Here is a 10,379-nt window from a genome sequence, read left to right on the forward strand (position 1 = left end):
TTATCTGGTGTGGTGGGTTGGTAGGTATGCATTTCTCTGGTGTGGTGGGTTGGTAGGTATATTGTTCTCTGGTGTGGTGGGTTGGTAGGTATATATTTCTCTGGTGTGGTGGGTTGGTAGGTATGTATTTCTCTGGTGTGGTGGGTTGGTAGGTATATATTTATCTGGTGTGGTGGGTTGGTAGGTATGCATTTCTCTGGTGTGGTGGGTTGGTAGGTATATTGTTCTCTGGTGTGGTGGGTTGGTAGGTATATATTTCTCTGGTGTGGTGGGTTGGTAGGTATATATTTATCTGGTGTGTTGGGTTGGTAGGTATGTATTTCTCTGGTGTGGTGGGTTGGTAGGTATGTATTTCTCTGGTGTGTTGGGTTGGTAGGTATATATTTCTCTGGTGTGGTGGGTTGGTAGGTATGTAATTTCTCTGCTGTGGTGGGTTGGTAGGTATGTATTTCTCTGGTGTGGTGGGTTGGTAGGTATATCTTTCTCTGCTGTGGTGGGTTGGTAGGTATTTAATTTCTCTGCTATGGTAGGTAGGTAGGTATGTATTTCTCTGGTGTGGTGGGTTAGTAGGTATATCTTTCTCTGGTGTGGTGGGTTGGTAGGAATGTATTTCTCTGGTGTGGTGGGTTGGTAGGTATATCTTTCTCTGATGTGGTGGGTTGGTAGGGATATCTTTATCTGTTGTGGTGGGTTGGTAGGTATATTGTTCTCTGGTGTGGTGGGTTGGTAGGTATATCTTTCTCTGGTGTGGTGGGTTGGTAGATCTGTATGTATTTCTTTGGTGTGGTGGGTTGGTAGGCATATCTTTATCTGGTGTGGTGGGTTGGTAGGTATGTATTTCTCTGGTGTGGTGGGTTGGTAGGTATGTAATTTCTCTGCTGTGGTGGGTTGGTAGGTATGTATTTCTCTGGTGTGGTGGGTTGGTAGGTATATCTTTCTCTGGTGCGGTGGGTTGGTAGGAATGTATTTCTCTGGTGTGGTGGGTTGGCAGGTTTATCTTTCTCTGATGTGGTGGGTTGGTAGGTATATTTTTCTCTGGTGTGTTGGGTTGATAGGTATGTCTTTCTCTGGTGTGGTGGGGTGGTAGGTATGTCTTTCTCTGGTGTGGTGGGGTGGTAGGTATATCTCTCTCTGGTGTGGTGGGATGGTAAGCATGTATTTCACTGGTCTGGTGGGTTGGGGTGGTAGGTATATCTCTCTCTGGTGTGGTGGGTTGGTAAGTATGTTTTTCTGTTGTGTGGTGGTTTGGTAGGTATGTATTTCTCTGGTGTGGTGGGTTGTAGGCATGTCTTTCTCTGGTGTGGTGGGGTGGGGTGGTAGGTATATCTCTCTCTGGTGTGGTGGGTTGGTAAGTATGTATTTCTCTTTGGTGTGGTGGTTTGTTAGGTATGTTTTTCTCTGGTGTGGTGGCTTGGTAGGTATATCTTTCTCTGGTCTGGTTGGTTGGTAGGTATTTCTCTGGTGTGGTCTGTTGGTAGGTATATCTCTCTCTGGTGTGGTGGGTTGGTAGGTATTTCTCTGGTGTGGTACGTTGGTAGGTATATCTCTCCCTGGTGTGGTGGGTTGGTAGGTATGTATATCTCTGGTGTGGTGGGTTGTTTGGTATATATTTATCTTGTGTGGTTCGGTTGGAAGGTATATCCTTCTCTGGTATGGTGGGATGGTAGGTACATCTTCTCTGGTATGGTGGGTTGGTAGGTATGAATTTCTCTGGTGTGGTGGGTTGGTATGTATTTATCTTGTGTGGTGGGTTGGTAGGTATATCCTTCTCTTGTGTGGTGGGTTGGTAGGTATATCTTTCTCTGGCGTGGTGGGTTCGTAGGTATATCTCTCTCTGGTGTGGTGGGTTGGTTAGGTATATCTTTCTCTGGTGTGGTGGGTTCGTAGGTATATCTCTCTCTGGTGTGGTGGGTTGGTAGGTATATCTTTCTCTGGTGTGGTGGGTTGGTAGGTATTTTTCTGGTGTGGTGGGTTTGGTACGTATTTAATTTCTCTGCTATGGTAGGTAGGTAGGTATGTATTTCTCTGTTGTGGTGGGTTAGTAGGTATATCTTTCTCTGGTGTGGTGGGTTGGTAGGAATGTATTTCTCTGGTGTGGTGGGTTGGTAGGTATATCTTTCTCTGATGTGGTGGGTTGGTAGGTATATATTTCTCTGGTGTGGTGGGTTGGTAGGGATATCTTTATCTGTTGTGGTGGGTTGGTAGGTATATTGTTCTCTGGTGTGGTGGGTTGGTAGGTATATCTTTCTCTGGTGTGGTGGGTTGGTAGATCTGTATGTATTTCTTTGGTGTGGTGGGTTGGTAGGCATATCTTTATCTGGTGTGGTGGGTTGGTAGGTATGTATTTCTCTGGTGCGGTGGGTTGGTAGGTATGTAATTTCTCTGCTGTGGTGGGTTGGTAGGTATGTATTTCTCTGGTGTGGTGGGTTGGTAGGTATGTATTTCTCTGGTGTGGTGGGTTGGTAGGTATATCTTTCTCTGGTGCGGTGGGTTGGTAGGTATGTATTTCTCTGGTGCGGTGGGTTGGTAGGTATGTAATTTCTCTGCTGTGGTGGGTTGGTAGGTATGTATTTCTCTGGTGTGGTGGGTTGGTAGGTATATCTTTTTCTGGTGCGGTGGGTTGGTAGGAATGTATTTCTCTGGTGTGGTGGGTTGGCAGGTTTATCTTTCTCTGATGTGGTGGGTTGGTAGGTATATTTTTCTCTGGTGTGTTGGGTTGATAGGTATGTCTTTCTCTGGTGTGTTGGGTTGGTAGGTATGTATTTCTCTGGTGTGGTGGGTTGGTAGGTATGTTTTTCTGTTGTGTGGTGGTTTGGTAGGTATGTATTTCTCTGGTGTGGTGGGTTGTAGGCATGTCTTTTTCTGGTGTGATGGGGTGGGGTGGTAGGTATATCTCTCTCTGGTGTGGTGGGTTGGTAGGTATATCTTTCTCTGGTGTGGTGGGTTGGTAGGTATTTTTCTGGTGTGGTGGGTTTGGTAGGTACTTCTCTGGTGTGGTTTGTTGGTAGGTATTTCTCTGGTGTGGTGTGTTGGTAGGTATTTCTCTGGTGTGGTGGGTTGGTAAGTATGTTTTTCTCTGGTGTGGTGGCTTGGTAGGTATATCTTTCTCTGGGTTGGTGGGTTGGTAGGTATTTCTCTGGTGTGGTGGGTTGGTATGTATTTCTCTGGTGTGGTGGGTTGGTAGGTATTTCTCTGGTGTGGTGGGTTGGTAGGTATTTCTCTTGTGTGGTGGGTTGGTAGGTATTTCTCTGGTGTGGTGGGTTGGTAGGTATTTCTCTTGTGTGGTGGGTTTGGTAGGTATTTCTCTGGTGTGGTGGGTTGGTAGGTATTTCTCTGGTGTGGTGGGTTGGTAGGTATATCTTTCTCTGGTGTGGTGGGTTGGTGGGTATATGTCTCTGGTGTGGTGGGTTGGTAGGTATATCTTTCTCTGGTGTGGTGGGTTGGTGGGTATATGTCTCTGGTGTGGTGGGTTGGTAGGTATATCTTTCTCTGGTGTGGTGGGTTGGTGGGTATATGTCTCTGGTGTGGTGGGTTGGTAGGTATGTTTTTCTCTTTGGTGTAGTGGTTTGGTAGGTATGTTTTTCTCTGGTGTGGTGGCTTGGTAGTTATATCTTTCTCTGGGTTGGTGGGTTGGCATGTATTTATCTTGTGTGGTGGGTTGGTAGGTATGTATTTGTCTGGTGTGTTGGGTTGGTTCGTAAATCTTTCTCTGGTGCGGTGGGTTCGTAGGTATACAGTGCCTTGCGAAAGTATTCGGCCCCCTTGAACTTTGCGACCTTTTGCCACATTTCAGGCTTCAAACATAAAGATATAAAACTGTATTTTTTTGTGAAGAATCAACAACAAGTGGGACACAATCATGAAGTGGAACGACATTTATTGGATATTTCTAACTTTTTTAACAAATCAAAAACTGAAAAATTGGGCGTGCAAAATTATTCAGCCCCTCTACTTTCAGTGCAGCAAACTCTCTCCAGAAGTTCAGTGAGGATCTCTGAATGATCCATTGTTGACCTAAATGACTAATGATGATAAATACAATCCACCTGTGTGTAATCAAGTCTCCGTATAAATGCACCTGCACTGTGATAGTCTCAGAGGTCCGTTAAAAGCGCAGAGAGCATCATGAAGAACAAGGAACACACCAGGCAGGTCCGAGATACTGTTGTGAAGAAGTTTAAAGCCGGATTTGGATACAAAAAGATTTCCCAAGCTTTAAACATCCCAAGGAGCACTGTGCAAGCGATAATATTGAAATGGAAGGAGTATCAGACCACTGCAAATCTACCAAGACCTGGCCGTCCCGCTAAACTTTCAGCTCATACAAGGAGAAGACTGATCAGAGATGCAGCCAAGAGGCCCATGATCACTCTGGATGAACTGCAGAGATCTACAGCTGAGGTGGGAGACTCTGTCCATAGGACAACAATCAGTCGTATATTGCACAAATCTGGCCTTTATGGAAGAGTGGCAAGAAGAAAGCCATTTCTTAAAGATATCCATAAAAAGTGTTGTTTAAAGTTTGCCACAAGCCACCTGGGAGACACACCAAACATGTGGAAGAAGGTGCTCTGGTCAGATGAAACCAAAATTGAACTTTTTGGCAACAATGCAAAACGTTATGTTTGGCGTAAAAGCAACACAGCTGAACACACCATCCCCACTGTCAAACATGGTGGTGGCAGCATCATGGTTTGGGCCTGCTTTTCTTCAGCAGGGACAGGGAAGATGGTTAAAATTGAATGGGAAGATGGATGGAGCCAAATACAGGACCATTCTGGAAGAAAACCTGATGGAGTTTGCAAAAGACCTGAGACTGGGACAGAGATTTGTCTTCCAACAAGACAATGATCCAAAACATAAAGCAAAATCTACAATGGAATGGTTCAAAAATAAACATATCCAGGTGTTAGAATGGCCAAGTCAAAGTCCAGACCTGAATCCAATCGAGAATCTGTGGAAAGAACTGAAAACTGCTGTTCACAAATGCTCTCCATCCAACCTCACTGAGCTCGAGCTGTTTTGCAAGGAGGAATGGGAAAACATTTCAGTCTCTCGATGTGCAAAACTGATAGAAACATACCCCAAGCGACTTACAGCTGTAATCGCAGCAAAAGGTGGCGCTACAAAGTATTAACTTAAGGGGGCTGAATAATTTTGCACGCCCAATTTTTCTGTTTTTGATTTGTTAAAAAAGTTTGAAATATCCAATAAATGTCGTTCCACTTCATGATTGTGTCCCACTTGTTGTTGATTCTTCACAAAAAAATACAGTTTTATATCTTTATGTTTGAAGCCTGAAATGTGGCAAAAGGTCGCAAAGTTCAAGGGGGCCGAATACTTTCGCAAGGCACTGTATCTCTCTCTGGTGTGGTGGGTTGGTAGGTATATCTTTCTCTGGTGTGGTTGGTTGGTAGGTATTTCTCTGGTGTGGTGGGTTGGTAGGTATTTCTCTTGTGTGGTGGGTTTGGTAGGTATTTCTCTGGTGTGGTGGGTTGGTTGGTATTTCTCTGGTGTGGTGGGTTGGTAAGTATATCTTTGGGGACTCTTCTGATGTGTGAACAAGCACAGGTGCAGGTAGGCAGGCAGGAGCGAACTACTGGCAAACAAACGCACACTGCCTCCTAAAGCCATTGCTGCATGTATAACTGTAGCCTGGTCCTTGATCTGTTTGTGCTATCACATCAACTCCTTGCCATGCAAAACATAGCACTTTTATGACAAGAAGTGACAAGAAGTGTGAAGGAGTGGAGTGAAAGCACAAGCAGACTGGTACCCAGATAATCTACCTGCCCTCTGGAGTGAGATTCAATGGTTGAGAATATGTCTAATGCCTGGGACAAATGGAAGATGAATAGTTAGGATAAAAGTGAGCAAAAAAAGTATATACCGTTGTTTCTATTTTGTATGCATCTTAAGTAGTCATGGTAACAGCCATGACTTGTGAAAAGCCAACAAGTGTTTGATCTTCAGATGCCAGTGTAGCTCTTGCTGTTGTTGCCCACCCTGGCATAGACTATAGGAAAGAGACACATACACCCTGCCACCTGGCATACTGGCATAGAACCAGCCACGCACACACACCACCACAGACACGGGTACAAGCACATACACACACACACCCTAAGGGGAGCTCTATTTCACTGCTGCTGGCTCTGCAGGGGCTGTCGGCCGAGTTGGTGTTTTGACATTAGTTTGGAGGGTGGCTGTGTGTGTGTGTGTGTGTGTGTGAGTGTGTGTGTGTGTGTGTGGAGAACGAGGAGCGAACAGGGCTGTGGGTACTAGCTAGTAGGATGTCTATAATTACATATTGATTTCTGTGGTGCGGCTGATCAGCCAGCCTGGGGAAAGTGTGCATAAATCACTCTTTGGTATTCTATGATATACCCCAACGCCTACTTATTCTGTTTAATACCCTTTATGGAGATCCTGATTCATGTCCACCCCTCTTGTCGGCGTAACGTGGAAGTGTGTGTGTGTGGGGGGTGAGAGGTAGGGGCGGTGTGTGTATGTGTGTGTGGGGGGGGTGAGGGGTAGGGGCGGTGTGTGTATGTGTGTGTGTGGGGGGGTGGGGGGGGGGGTGAGGGGTAGGGGCGGTGTGTGTATGTGTGTGTGTGTGAGCAGCGCGTCGGTCGTCCAAGTTGGTTTATGCGTGTGCTAGGGAGTGTGACCCAGGTTAAACCCTGATTATAATGCCCCACCGGCCACATGAAGGACTCTCACAGAATCAAGGTCCGCGTTTTAGTTGTTTTAGTCAGTGATCCCTATCCTATTTCTTTTTTACTTTTGCTTGTGGAAACTTTCCTCAGGAAAATAAAATGGAATAACTAGAGGTTGCCGAGTTACTAGAGCGGCATAATTTTATGGAACAAAATTATAACGTGTTTGATAAGTATAATAATCTCAACAAACATACCTATTGGTTTAGAATTAAACAGCCACCAGATTAAGGAAACAGCCACCTGAATAAGGAAACAAAGCCACCAGATTAAGGAAACAGCCACCTGAATAAGGAAACAGCCACCTGAATAAGGAAACAAAGGCACCAGAATAAGGAAACAAAGGCACCAGAATAAGGAAACAGCCATCTGAATTAGGAAACAAAGCCACCAGATTAAGGAAACAGCCACCTGAATAAGGAAACAGCCACCTGAATAAGGAAACAAAGGCACCAGAATAAGGAAACAAAGGCACCAGAATAAGGAAACAGCCACCTGAATTAGGAAACAAAGCCACCAGAATAAGGAAACAGCCACCTGAATAAGGAAACAAAGGCACCAGAATAAGGAAACAAAGGCACCAGAATAAGGAAACAGCCACCTGAATAAGGAAACAAAGCCACCAGAATAAGGAAACAGCCACCTGAATAAGGAAACAAAGGCACCAGAATAAGGAAACAAAGGCACCCGAATAAGGAAACAAAGGAACCAGAATAAGGAAACAAAGTCACCAGATTAAGGAAACAAAGCCACCAGAATAAGGAAACAGCCACCTGAATAAGGAAACAAAGCCACCAGAATAAGGAAACAAAGCCACCAGAATAAGGAAACAAAGGCACCAGAATAAGGAAACAAAGGGACCAGAATAAGGAAACAAAGTCACCAGATTAAGGAAACAAAGCCACCAGAATAAGGAAACAGCCACCTGAATAAGGAAACAAAGGCACCAGAATAAGGTAACAAAGCCACCAGAATAAGGAAACAAAGTCACCAGATTAAGGAAACAAAGCCACCAGAATAAGAAATAGCCAACAGAATAATAAATAGCCACCAGAATAAGAAATAGCCACCAGAATAAGAAATAGCCACCAGAATAAGGAAGTAACGCCACCAGAATAAGGAAGTAAAGCCACCAGAATAAGGAAGCAAAGCCACCAGAATAAGGAAACAAAGCCACCAGAATAAGGAAGTAAAGCCACCAGATTAAGGAAACAAAGCCAGCAGAATAAGGAAACAAAGCCACCAGAATAAGGAAAAAAAGTCACCAGAATAAGGAAACAAAGCCACCAGAATAAGGAAACAAAGCCACCAGAATAAGGAAACAAAGTCACCAGAATAAGGAAACAAAGCCACCAGAATAAGGAAACAAAGTCACCAGAATAAGGAAACAGAGCCACCAGAATAAGGAAACAAAGCCACAAATATAAGGAAATAAAGCCAGAATAAGACATGAAACACAGACCAAAAACAGAGAGAAATGACAGTGAAATGGGCCAGGGAAAAAGCTGTTATAGTTCTCTTAGCCCCTTCGGGGGATTTCTGGTGATTTCAAATTGACAATTTCAATTCAGTCCACTACCTCTGAACTCTGGAGCCACAGGGCCTGCCTGTAGCTACAATGGGGAACAGTGCCGTAAGTAAACGAGAGAGAGAGAGAGAGAGAGAGAGAGAGAGAGAGAGAGAGAGAGAGAGAGAGAGAGAGATTAGGGTTCCACATAGCTTGTGCTACTCTGCTCTGTATGAAGTAAGAAGTGTGAAGAAAAATAGCGCACATTGTAGTTAGTGTGTGCTGTAAATACATTCAGTCCCTTTTTATCATGGAATCCTCAACTCGTTCATTCCTTCTCAGATATTTTCTCTCTCATACTCTCTCCATTCCCATCTTCCATCTATCCACCCTGTGATGAACAGCAGGCCTACCTCAATCTGATCCATTTGTTCACCAACCATCTCCAGTGGGAGACACTGTATGAGTGCGTGCCTCCAATCCGGCTACTGTCACTTAATTCTAAGTCCATAGAGATGATGGACAGCACACAGAGAGGATATTACAGTATTGATCTGAACAAGCTGGGGGGATCGTCTACCTGTCGCTCAAACCCTGTTGCTAGTCATTCTTCTCTGAGGGGGGGCGGGGGTTGTGGCGTTGGGTGTGTGTGTGTTTTTGCCTGTGCCTGTGTCTTTATGTGTATGTGTGTGTGTGAATTTGATCAAGCTGGAGATAGTATGAGAGGTGTTGTTAACTTGATTTATAGTTCTATTATAGTTGCTGTGGCAACCAACTTTCAGTACCCACGGCCTCCTGCGTGAAGGGGTTGAGATCCCTCTCTCTCACGCACGCACTCACTCACTCACTCACTCACTCACTCACACACACTCACTCACTTTTTGTCCTTTCTCTCTCTCTCTCTCTCTCACTCACTCACTCACTCACTCACTCACTCACTCACTCACTCACTCACTCACACACACTCACTTTTTGTCCTCTCTCTCTCTCTCTCTCACTCACTCACTCACTCAGACACACACACACACAGCACAAAACACACACAGCGCGAAACACACAGCTCGACACACACACACACACACACACAGCGCAACAAAACAATCTGTACAGCTGGAGTACGAGTGAGAGAGAGAGTCCCTTATCAAAGGGTCTTTGCTTAACCCACTTCATTTGAGATGTTCACATGTCAGGTTGAGGTTAATAAACAAAACATAAACGCAACATGTAAAGTGTTGGTCCCTGTTTCATGAGTTGACATCAAAGATCCCAGAAATGTTTAATTTGGACACAAAAAGCTTATTTCTCTCCAATTTTGTGCAGAAATTTGTTTTAATCCCTGTTAGTGAGTATTTCTCCTTTGCTAAAATAATCCATCCACCTGACAGATGTGGCATATTAAGGAGCTGATTAAACAACATGATCATTACATATGTGCATCTTGTGCTGGGGACAATAGACGGCCACTCTAAAATGTGCAGTTTTGTCTCACAACACAATGCCACAGATGTCTCAAGTTTTGAGGGAGTGTGCAATTGGCATGCTGACTGCAGGAATGTCCACCAGAGCTTTTTCCAGAGAATTTTATGTTAATTTCTCTACCATAAGCCGCCTCCAATGTCATTTTAGAGAATTTGGCAGTACGTACAAACGTCCTCACAACCGCAGACACGTGTAACCACGCCAGCCCAGAACCTCCATATCCGGCTTCTTCACCTGCGGGATTGTCTGAGACCGGCCAGGCAGACAGCTGATGAAACTAAGGAGTATTTATGTCTGTAATAAAGCCCTTTAGTGGGAAAAACACCTTCGGATTGGCTGGACCTGGCTCCCCAGTGGATGGGCCTGGCTCCCAATTCGTTGGCTTATGCCCTCCTAGGCCCACCCGTGTCTGCTCCCCTGCTCAGCCATGTGAAATCCATAGATTAAGGCCTAAGTTACTCATTTCAATTCAATGATTTCCTTATATGAACTGAGTACCCTCGTTGAAATTGTTGCACGTTGCGTTTATGTTTTTGTTCAGTATAAAACCAATATAAACACTACTACAGTTCCACCAGATAACGGAAACGTACAGCACCAGCCAAAAGTTTGGACACACCTACTCATTCAAGTGTTTTTCTTTATTTTTACTATTTTCTACATTGTAGAGTAAT

Source organism: Oncorhynchus mykiss, chromosome 13, assembly GCF_057628025.1.
Source record: "Oncorhynchus mykiss isolate SJ-2025 chromosome 13, ASM5762802v1, whole genome shotgun sequence".
NCBI lineage: Eukaryota > Metazoa > Chordata > Actinopteri > Salmoniformes > Salmonidae > Oncorhynchus > Oncorhynchus mykiss.